This window comes from Pinus tabuliformis, chromosome J (genome assembly GCF_031772625.1).
Source record: "Pinus tabuliformis cultivar Carrire ecotype Pingquan chromosome J, CPIR1, whole genome shotgun sequence".
In the NCBI taxonomy this organism is placed as follows: domain Eukaryota; kingdom Viridiplantae; phylum Streptophyta; class Pinopsida; order Pinales; family Pinaceae; genus Pinus; species Pinus tabuliformis.
In genome coordinates this window covers 323,612,083-323,624,875 of record NC_142295.1, presented here as the reverse complement: position 1 = coordinate 323,624,875, position 12,793 = coordinate 323,612,083, and positions in this window count along the sequence as shown.

The window sequence follows — 12,793 nt, the reverse complement described above, 5'->3', positions numbered from 1 at the left end:
AATGTGTCATAATAATCTACAGAGAAGCGGACCTATGCTAGGAGCACCAACACCTTCAATATAAATCGACCATGAGGCATTACAAAACATCGAAATTTCATATTAAAACAGAGAGCCATTTCCTGTATGTGCTGGAGATAAACTTATTTCTCTGCACATGCATTAAACATTCAATTACCAAAATAGTTTACAAATTGGGCTGTGAGATAACTCAGGTTGCAAAACCCAAAAAATAACTTAAGCCTTTCCGCTGAAAATGTTCAACATACAAACATGATGCCACCAAGGCAGATTAATAGAGAATCTAAACTGTCAATTATATGAACATCGAACTAATCTGGCAACAAGCCGATAAACCCACTAAAATTATGAAAATCCATACAACTTAGAACTCCATAAGGAAGTTCATCACGTTACCCGAAGGCCGAGCGAAATGACTATCATCGGACTTTGCAGACAGGCCTAAAATGGGAAGGTGCTAGACCTCCGCAGCCAAACCCTCGTTGCATAGAACCCTCCGAAGCATCCTAGCCAAAACATAAGAATTTGTTTAGCAACAGTGGAGGACACATCTAGCTGTAAGAAAATAAATATATAAACCTTCATAGGAAAAACCCTCTTACCTGAAATGGTTTGGTGGACAAAGAAATCTCCGGAGGACAGCATGCAACTTTGCAGAAAATGCTTTGTCCAGTGAAAGACTTGAAGGATTCACAGCATAACAAGACAAGCATCAAACAACCAAACCGAACCATGGATTGAAGGAATGAGGGCATCGAATGCCATGAACCAGAGACGGAGCAGACAAAGCACTGTGTCGAACCAAAGAAAATATGAAAATTCACCCAACAAGCAAACGATAAGGGTTTAAGGGGAGTCCTCAACACTGTCGGATGGAGTCGCTAAGAAATGAGCCGTGGATGCTGTGGCTTTCCCAAGGTGATGAACGACAGCTGGATATCAATAGGAAGAGTCCACAATGCAAACTCCCACTGGATCATTTGAGAATCTCGAGATACTCTCCAGACTATGGTCGTATAACCATAGGACCATATATTAAAACCAGAACGCCAACAATCATGTTGCAATTTATTATGAACTCATGTGTTCAATGACATATGTGTATAGAAATATATGCGTGCAATTAAATATGTGTGTAAATGTTACATATATAAGTTTTTAAACTCAGAATAAATATCTGCTAGTTGATATGGTAATTCATTTATCATTGTTTAATTTTTTTTAAATGGTTTTATTAATGTGTTAACTAGAAGTGTGACATGTTCATACTTAACGGTATTCACATTGAATTTCATATATTGCATTCTTGTCAAGGATCAACTAGAATTCCCTAGCAAAACCCATTCCAATATCAATACAATATCCTATATTTATGTGTGTAATACTCAATTAACATAATAACAACACATGTGATACAATTAACATTAAATACCACGCAACACAAGGAAAAATCAATAAATTAGCAATTGCTTCTAAAGGTGCAAAGATGCATTGAAGGAATTGAACATGCCTATAATGTTACTGCAAAAATGTTGCAGCAAAGGAAAGATAACAACCTCGAGCGACCTTTAAATTCCAAGATATTCTGCGATCAACATAGAAAAGGGGGTTTGTTTTAGAATTTTATCTATCTCCTTAAAAAGAATTTAAATCAATTTGGTTCAAGAGCCAGTCCAGTTTTAAATTTAAATTTAATTTTAAATTGTGTTCAAGTAAACCTTGAAAGCATTACATCCATTTATACATTCAAAAATACAATTTTAAAAATAAAAAATTACACATTCTATATATAAAACTTGTAAAAACCATCTGACAATGTAATTTTTATTATTATATTTACTTTACTGTTTACCAAAAAAATAAAAAAATAGTTGCGTAATAGAAAAACTAGTTAAGAAACCCCATCATTCAAGTCAACGCAGAGAGGAACGACTGCCTTAACGCTCGTCTTCAGGGGACAGAAAAGGGTTATAACCACCTGGGGATGTAAGATGAAACCTCGTCGAATTCCGGTGCACGTGAAAGGAAGCCAGAGGAGACCCCTCTTCTTCCCTGAGGGCTTGTTTGTTTCGAACATTTTAACTTGCAATAAAAGACAGAAATAGGATTCCGAGAAATCCGCAAAGAAATAACTATGATTATCAAGAAACAGAAACGATGAAATTCAAACCCTCGTTGAGAACTGATAATGTTTAACGCATGAGGAAGAGGGTTTGTCGGAAAAAACCTCAAACCCAAAACCAAACCCTAAACAATACATAACTGGAGCGATATCGAGGATGCGACTCAGGAACTCGAAGGGTAAGCCTACAGAACTCGTGGCTAGTTTAGCACGGTTGGAGCAGCGAGGGTAAATTCCATTAGAGCAGTCACTCTAAAAATCCAGATCTCAAAAGGAGGAAAGAGTAGATTCATGCCCAAGCAATGCAAAACAGAGAAATGTGGCGTCTTAGCAAACCAGCATGTGCAGAGCAGTTTGCAGCATGCTCATACAGTGAATGGAAGTGGGAATTGGGAGAAAGGTGGGTTGTTACCTTCCCATTAACAAAGATGGCAGAATAAGACCGTAGACCTTAACCCTAACCTAATCAACGGTGCAACGATTTCCACGTATACCACGTAGAATGTTCGACAAAAACGCATGGGGTGTGAATGCGGGGACAACTGATGCCCACTCGGCACCAGAGGAAGCAATCATCCGTAGAACATATATGTCAGTCATGGGTTAAGAAACTCTGTAGAGGCACAAGAAAATAATTCAAGAGATGAGTGTATTATGAAACATCGAACAAGCTATCAAGTTCTATGTAAAAATTCATGGTTGTTACCTTTGTAAGAAATGAACTCGAGTTTTTGATTTGAAACCAATTTTATTATGTTTCCATGTCATTTGATAGTATAGTGTGACATGCCATTTGCATTTTATAAGAATAGGGAAAAGTAAATTTATTTATTTTTTATATATAAGTAATGAGTAGGGATAATTACATGTGACATAATTAATATAGATTTATTTTGAAGAAGATTAAATTTCTTGAGGTGTATATTTTTTTTCAAGTTTTGGCATTTTAAAAGAGGTTTTATAAACTACTTTTAGCCTTATGGATGTTAAAATTTTCTTTCTTTCTTTTTCATATTTCTAAAAGTAATTACGGTTGCTTTTGAGTAGCTCATGGGGATCCCACAATAATGAGTGACCATGTAAGTTAACCTAGTTAAGAAGCCTTTATGTCTATGATGGTCATTCCTAAACAAAAAAAATACCCAATAACGTCTCAAGTTGAACATGATTTAAGGTGGGACTTTATTATAATTAGTTAAAGCAATTTTGTGTGGGATTTAGCTTAAGAATCTAGAATTTCTATAGGAACCAAAAATTTAGATATTTTATGTCATATAAAAAATTGGTTAAGTTATGATCTAGCTATAAATTGGTTGAAAAAAATCAAAACTAAAGCCATTTAATTTTTCAATTAAACATTTTATATCATTCTACCTAAAAAATCCCTTAAACACCTAAAGGAAATATTTAAAAACATAATTTAATGTAAATCTTATCATACTTATTAATACACTAACATAAAAAATAGTGTAAAATGTCATGATGAAAATGGCTTGTTTAAATCAAATTTAATTTAAGGTATTCGTTACCCACAACATCATAGGTATATAACCACATCTTAAAAATGAATATATTTAGTTTTTATTTATGATATATAAATAAATATTCAACAGCACATTAATCAACCTACGTCAAACATTTGTAGCTTTCCTAGTTTCAAGATAAAGATAATTCATTATGTTTTAATAAAATAAGAATTCTTTTCTATACAAGTTTTTATGACTTCCGTAATTGATTTATTGCATGATCCTGCTCATTTATAATTTATTTTCAATGTCATATTATAGTTATGCATATTTATTTCTTATTTATTAGTAATTTAAATATGTACTATAGTTATCAAATTTTTATTAATATAAAGATTTAAATATGTGAATTTTTTTAAAATAATGCTAATTAAAAGTGAATTAGATTAATTGGAAACTTTTTATAAATAACTTAAAAAGAACTTGTATTTAAAAACTAAAATAATTATAATATATTTTTTTAAATGAAAATATTTAGTTTAAATGAAAGTGAGTTATTTAATTGATGTGATAATTTCTCCATCACTTGAATGTTAATATTTTTAATAATTTTCTTATTATGCCTTACTTTTCTTTAATATTGAGTGAGTAAACATTTTCCCCATTTTTAATTTAAAACAATAAGTAAACACTCGTCATTCTTGATTTGAAGGAGTACCTACTAAGTAGATAGGCATTTATAGTTTGGAAAATTTTCACATTATTGAATTGTTTATTTTACATAGTTTTGTTTTGTATGTGGAATGGAGAAATTATAAATCTCAATTTCATATTAAGTATAAATATAAATGAGAGAAATTTAATATATATTAAAAAACAATGGTTAAGAGTATGTGTTTCTTTGGTAAAATGTTATAGGTTCAAATTCAAAGAGGATTAAAATATATATACCTTTATAAACTTTAAATGAAAAAATCTCATATATCAATTTAATATCTAATTTATCCATAATATTAAAATTAAATTATCATTATTATTTTTCAAAAACATTAAAAATAAATAAATAACAAACTTAATTTTAATTTAAATATTAAAAATTAATTAATTATATTTATCCCTACTTTATCATAGAGATTCTTAATTTGTAAATAAGCTTTGTTATAATATTATGGGCCATTACTACGGCTCATCAATACTATATGACCAAAAAACCATAACTCATTTCATATGACACTTGTTCATATAACGTTTTTTTAATTAATTAAAAAAAAAAACAACTACTTTGCATATGGAAATTAAATCTTTACCATCCACCTAATAATTATTGATAATTAAATTAAAATTAGGAAAACCTTTCCAAAATATACACACTTATCTAAATAATTAAATTTTTAATTTTTAAAATTAATGCAAAGTTTTGTTCTCATCGTGTAATAAAAAGTCTATTGTTTTAAAATATATTAATTTAATTTAATTGCAAAAGGTTTTTTATTTCAACTTAAGTTGGATGAGGATTGTTGATTTAAAAAAAACAAAAATTAATTGATTGTCTAGATTGATTCTCAAGGAATATGCTTAGCATATGCTTAGTCTTAATGTTTATCATTAATAAATTTAAAACATTGTATGCATGCCACTTGGTTCCCCACCCACCAATTTCCTAGAGATTTGAGATTATTTAAATTCTAATAAGTTCCTTCATGATAAGTTCATCATTATTATTTATAACATTAATTTATATATAAGCAAATTTTATTTAGCAAAATGGTCCATTACTTTTAATAAATTAAAAAAATTATATTTGTGCCACAGGGCTCCTCACTCACCAATTTCCTAGGATTTGAAATTATTCCAATTCTAATAAGTTCATCATTATTATTTATAACTTTAATTTATATATAAAGCAAATTTTACATTATTATTTATAACGTTAATTTATATATGAGTTTTCTTTAGTGCGACTTTTTGGAAGCTTATATACGAGTTGTCTTTAGTGCGACTTTTTGGAAGCTTTTCCAGTGGGTTTTTCCCATCTAATTTCTCTGAAATCCAGCAGGAATTTATTGAAATCACAAGTTTGATGGGTAACCGTGCACAATCCAAGTGCCCTAGGGGTTTTTGAGGGTGTTGAATCCATATATACAATTAAAAAATCAGTTTAAGTAACACAATCAAGATTTCACCTCATTATTGAAATCACAAGTTCTAGGGGTTTTTAAGGGTGTTGAATCCATATATACAATTAAAAAATCAGTTTAAGTAACACAAATCAAGATTTCACCTCATTATTGAAATCACAAGTTTGATGGGTAACCCTGCATAATCCAAGTGCCCTAGGGGTTTTTGAGGGTGTTGAATCTATATATACAATTAAAAAATCAGGTTAAGTAACACAAATCAAGATTTCACCTCAATTTTTTCGGCTGGATTCCGGCCCCCCCTAAAAGTCCAAAAAGTCGCATTAAAAACAACTCCATTTATATATAAGCAAATTTTATTTAACAAAATGATCTATTTTACAATAAAATGCGTAATTTTTTTTTCTTTGAATTAAAGCTGACCCATGTCAAAATAACAATCGAAAAATATCAAATAAAAATGAAAAAAGTTGACCCTTATCAAAACAACCTAACAGATATCAAATGAATATGAAAAAAACAAACAATACCTAATCTAACCAATTAAAAAAAAAAAAAAAACACCTGCAATATAAATATAAAACAAATATAATACTAACAATTATTTATTTATTTATTTTAATCTATAAAACAAAAGCATTTCAAACCGTTATACAAATCACAATCCAAAGACATTTAATGCATGCCAAAAGAAAAATTCAAATAAACTTGTAAATAGTATGCCCACAAAAAACTCAAATAAAATTGTGAGTAATATCCCGAATGCTGACACAAATCAGCAATGCTACAATCATGTATTATATTAATTTACGATGTTATTTTGGTGATTGTATACCAGTCATGCAATATGGTATTAATGTATGTTGTATCTTGGCCAGATTGCATTATGGTAAATACGGCAAGCCCTTCGAGAGCCTGGTGCATTCTCGTAATCAAACAGCCCACTTTATCCTTGAATTTGCACACTAGTGTACAGATTTCTAAAGCTGATTAGCCCCAAGTACCTTTACGCAATCTTTGTGCTTCTCCCCTTTAATGGGATAAAATTTCCAGCCTAGAACATAGATTACTTCTATAGATAGGTCACATTAAGTCATTGTAGTAGCTTAGTTCATGATACCAAGGGTTTAATTAAGGATGGAATTGTGCTTGGAATGATAAAAAAGGTATTTATGATGGTCAACAATTTTCGTCCTTACGCCCATTTATTTTCACTTTATTTTCCAACTACCCCTATCGGATGCTCCATGGCTGAAATATTGTTTTTGCGTAACCTTGACTAGTGTTAATTTTGAAAACATTGACTTGATTGAGAAAGAAGTTATTAGAAGATTGTCACATGGGAGAAAGAAGTATTTCCATCGTTCCAAGGGATCAAAGTTGCAAACTTGAAGCTAGGGGTCAAAGTTGAAGTTGGAAACTAGTTGAAGAAGGATTAATCCATGCTGATGTAACAGCCCCAGTAAAAAGTCCATGTAATAAAGTTAATAAAGGTAAAATAAGACCAAGGTCATAGGACATGTATTCCAAGCTGAATGTTGGGCAAAAACATCCTAGTGGGTGTTCATTTGGTTTATTACAGCTAAAGAAATTGGCAAAGGTAATGGAAAAGGCTTTAAAAAGGCAAGAGGCATTAATAGGCATTTTATTTATGAAAATAATGAAAATATGAAAAAATAAAAGTGAAAGGCCGCATGTTGCATGTGAGGAGGAAAATAAAGAAAAATAATAGAAATTGAAGAAAATAGAGGCCTCATTAATAAAAAGGATTCTGAAGATCAGTTCATAGCTTATGTCAGTGTTAACCTTTTGTTAGTTCAAATTGGGGCTCTCTCTCTATTCTCTCTCATACTCTCATACACTTAAAGTATTTTTGGAGCACTCTACCATTGGAGAAAATAAAGCAAAAGGGAAGCAAAGATCAAATAAGGAAGAATTGGATCAAGCGGCTAAAGCGAGATCACTTGTAGGTATCGAGTTGCATGTATGATTTCCTTGCTAGTTTTGGCATGCATGGTACATGCATGTGTGTATTTGGTTCTCTTGTTATCATTGGCATGCGTTTTTCTAGGGGTGTCAGTGGTTTTAACCTTGCCTTGCCATTTCCAGATAGCCATGGTGTGATGGGGTTTTCTTATTTGGTTGAGTTGGATTGTTGGATGGATTCAAAACTGAGCAGAGTGGTCTCAGGAAAAAAATCACAAGGCTTAGGAATCCCTTGAAGGGATACACTGTAAACCCTGGTTGTGAATACAACCGTTGGGCCCAAGAATCCTTTGACTGATAATGACAGGATACACAGTAAAGCCTAGAGGGTGGTGACCTCGTTGGGCCTAGCAATCCCTTGACTGGTAATGGCGGGATACACAATAAAGCCTAGAGGTGGAGATGGACAAATTCCTCATAGTGTAGGTGGAGAGATCCGAAGGAATCCATGCTTATTTAGGGCCTAGTGATCCCTTGACCAGTATATGGTGGGATTGCAGTAAAGCCCGAAGTGTGTGTTTATTGTTTGGTGCTAGGAATCCCTTGGCAGGATACACGTAAAGACTGAGCAAGCCTTGATTGGTTCTGTTGTGAGTCCTAAATTCATGTTTGGAATATGGCATGGGGGTGATTGGCTGAAAGAAAGATTTGGTCAGCCCAATCTATGGTCAAGTGGTTTGTGGAAGTCCCTGACTTTGTTGGCTTTTGCATATGTTAATAAGAGTTATGTTCCTCTTGTGTTCTATGTGTAAATGTACTTGTTATCATGTGGCTTTAATGGTTGTTCTATCATTGTTATTATGTTGGTTATATGTTGGTTGTAAGTATGGATTCATGACAATTTTTAGTTATGCCTCTGAACATGTTTTGATTGGTAAATGAATGTTTATTGAATGCATGACCTAATAGATGTTAATGCAACTATTATGAGAAGAAACTAGACCTTCTTGGTGATTTTCAGATAAGTATCAGACCCTTATGTTCAGATGTGCATTTATAGCCTATAGATTACATGTTCATGATGTGTTTGACGAAATGTTTTTCATGGTTAGGCTTAGTTAGCTCAATACCTTGATCAAGTTTTTTGTTAGAGGCATTTTATTGGTGTCATTTATTGCCTTGGAATGTCTCATCAAGTTTTGGGAATTGGTCTTGAGACTAGCCCTGAAAGAGTGACTTAAATCTTGTAGTCTTTGTCACAGAACTAGCTAGAAAAGACCACAATCTATCCCTTGCAAGCTTGTGAGAACGACTGGAGGGTTCCCGTCACATGGAGGCCTTGTCATGGGAGCAATTGGGGGATTATTTCAGTGAAAGGCTAGGTTAAATCAGGGGTTGGGCGCCTGGAGTGGTGGATTAGCTCCTGGGGGTCCTATAGCACCTAAGAGAGGTCTGTAAAGTCTTGCTCCGTCGATTCCACTTCCTTAATTGCACTTAGAGAGTTGAATCGTATCATAGTAACTCTTCATCACATGTTTACCCTGGTGGATCGGTCAGCTTTGGTAAATGTGGGAGGAGGGTGTTACAGTTGGTTAATCTTTAACCTAATTGGAAGGGGTTCTTGGAGGGTTGATTTGGTGCTTGGAGGAGGACTTGGTTTTGGGTCTTGGTTTTCTCATTTTAAGAAGTTCTATAAGAAGAGAGTATATTCTTTCTTAGTTTTACCCTTGGAGGGGTTTTTTCCCTAGCCATGAGCCTAATTATTATGTCCATTGTCTTTATTATTATTTTTCTTGATAATTGTTTGATGAAAATATCTAATAAAGAAAATTAAGAAGATAAATAAAGTTCAAAAGAAATTATTAAGGTTAAGGAGAATTGAATTAATAGTTTCCCTACTGTATTCTCCAACATGGTATCAGAGCTAAGGTGAACAAAGAAAAGGCAGCTAGAAGATCATATTGTTGACATAAGAAGGAATTGTTTGTCAAGGGGAATCATTTGCAAAAGGACATAAGGAAAGAAGAAGAAGACCTATTGACCTAGAAGAAGGTTATTACAACAGGGATTTCATCATATCAAGAAGGATCAAGCTCTCATTGAAGGAAGGAAGATAAGCTCTTGTTGAAGGCTCTTAGTAAACTCCATCATCTTGAAGAAGAGGAAGCATCAAAGAATCTTGATATCACCATCCACTCTTTGAAGTTATTCGAAGGCATTATTGAAGGCATCCTTGAATTCATCATTTTAGGGAATCTTTGAAGTCTCCTTGAAGATCTTGAAAACATCAAGATAGTTGAAGATATCATCAAGAAGCAGGACTCTTGGTTGACAACTAAGTGTAATATTGTCTTATATGTCTCAATCTACAGATCACATGGTTATATTTTGTAAGGAAAGAAACAAGCTCGTTGGATCAAAAAAATTCCTAGCATGGAAGAAGAGCACTGACTTGACACTCATAGAAAATGAATCCGTGGAATACGTCCTTGGTGAAGTAGTTGTGCCAGACAAAGAGAAGACTTAAGAGTTAGAAAATTACAAGAAGGGAGCAGTGAGGGCACAAAGGATCATTGTTGAATCCATTAGTGTTGATTTGAATACATCCAAAGATATGTATGATAAATTGGTCAATTTGTACTCTATAAGTACATTAGGTCAAAATGTTTCCTTGAGAAATCAACTATATAGAATAAGGAAGTCAAACGATGAAGACATGGCCACTTATCTCATCTAAGCATTTTCTAACATATTGTTAGAGGTGGTCATTTTGCAAATAGGGATCATCAATATCCAATAAAAACCATCATTTAGGTAGTTTCTTGAAAAAATAGCATTATGACTGGAATATATTCCATCTAGTATGGAAACAATACTCTTGAAGTATGAAGGAATGCAAATGATAGAGTTGTAGTGTGAAAGGCATAACGAAAGTCTTTCTACTCCTGGGAAAAAGAAACTTATCTTCAATAGTTATAAGAAGCAAGCTCGTTCAAGAGAGGATGGTTAGATGGTTGTATGAAATAAAAAGCATCATATCCACAAGAATCATGCAAGAAGAGTTGGTTGTCAATGTGCTCAACAAGTCTTCCATGTGATTACTCGATGCTTGAAAGAAGAAATTTGACATGCTTTGGAATGGCTAGAGATCAAGACTCTTTCAGAAGATAACATGATAATATTTATTAACATAAAGTATAGTCTTTAGAAGAAAGAAAGGGTGTTAACAATGAAAACTCCAAGGAAGATAGTATAGCTTGGTAATCAAGTTTGATCCATGGGCACTCATATTAAGATGAATGCATGGAGAAGAATTATTGTACAATCCGGAGATGGACCTGCGAAAGGATGTTGATCTCTAAGACTCAAGTAAGCTAATACCCCTATGAAAGGGCCATCATGATAAGGTAAGTATGATATAAATAACTTTATATTGGTTATCTGGTCGACATATTGTTTTTCTTCCTGGAAGGATATTGCAAAAATACATAAAGATAATTGAGGCAAGTTAAACTATTGGTGTTGAACTCGATTCAAAGAACATATAGATTGAGTGAATGGTTTTGACAACCCTTGAAGGATTATGTAGTCAAGATATTTACATCATCATCTTGGGATTGAAAGGCAGCAATTCAATCAAGATCACTTTCTTGTTTAGAGGGAGCTATGGTTAACTCTATTTTGGAAGTTTCAATACAATTCCTTCATTGATGATGACTAGAGGAAAGTGATATGAAAGGTTGATGGTTTGAACCCTGTCACAAGATTAAGGGAAGAAGATGGATCCACAACATCAAGGAATAAATATGCTCAATATGATGAGATAAAGAGGAAAGAAGTACCCATGCATCTATCTCCATGAAGAACTGGTAGTTGATACACTTACGAAGACAAGTTAAAAAGATTTTGGTCATGAATTCCCAAATGAAAGGAAGTGAAATAATTTCCTCTATTTTTAAGAGGGAGTAAAGTAGTCTCCTTAAATAATTGTAAAGGAGCAAGGATCTATTCCCTAATCAAGTGGGATTGAGGATATCCTCCCTAGTTGAGAGGAAGTGATGATGGACATTGTATTATCTTCTATCATGTGTCATTCACTAGGTCAGGACTAACAATCATACGTTTAAGTGAAGACCATGTTAGAGAGAATGGATGATTGGATAAGCATGTGAGATTTCCTTGAGGATAGACAATCCAAGATAGGAATTGGATTGGCACTCTTTGAGGATTAGATAGGTATCCAAGATAAGAGTGATCGAAGAGGACCAATATTCTTTGAGGATTAGAAATCCAAGATAAGAATAGTCCCAAAAGGTCATACCTAGTGAACATCTAGATGGGGTATGTACCTTGAAGAGGTAGTGTGATATATGATGTAAAGCCTCCCAACATTTTTCTAGGATATAAGAAGAGTTTGTCAAGTTAAGGCCTTACTATGTTTATAATGTTGGTTGTAACACTCTCCTCTCACATTTACCCAAGTTCACCAATCTGCTGGGGTAAACATGTGACGAGAGGCTACTATGATCTAATTCAACTCCCCATGTATAGTTAAGGAAGTGGAACCGACACAACATAACCAATTTGACTTTCTACACACGTCACAAAACCACTAGGAGAAAACCAACCTTTCCAGGTGATCAACCCCTGAGACACCTTGAAATATATCTTCCTTAGAGCCTCAGTCACTCTCATGACATGGGCATGCATGTGACTAGGACCCTCCAGTCACTCACACAGCAAGGGCATGCCAGCAACTGGGGACTTTTTCAGCTCATTCAAGGCTTGCGACCCTGGATTTTGTGCCACTTTTTCAAGGCCAGGACTCTGACCACTGCTTATAACTTCATGAAACTACAAGATATTAAAAGTAACATCGAAACCATGATACAAATGAAAATACTTGAACAAATACTTCACTAGACCCCTACTAGCCATGACAGACATTTCGTCAAACATGTTAGAAATATGCATTCTAAAGGTCATAATAACAAATATGAGCATAAGGGTCTCATACTTATATGAGAATCACTAAGAATCATTGATGCCTTATCACATTAGCTGCATTATCATCTATTAGGTCATATATTCATTGTTCATTTATTGACAAATCAAAATAT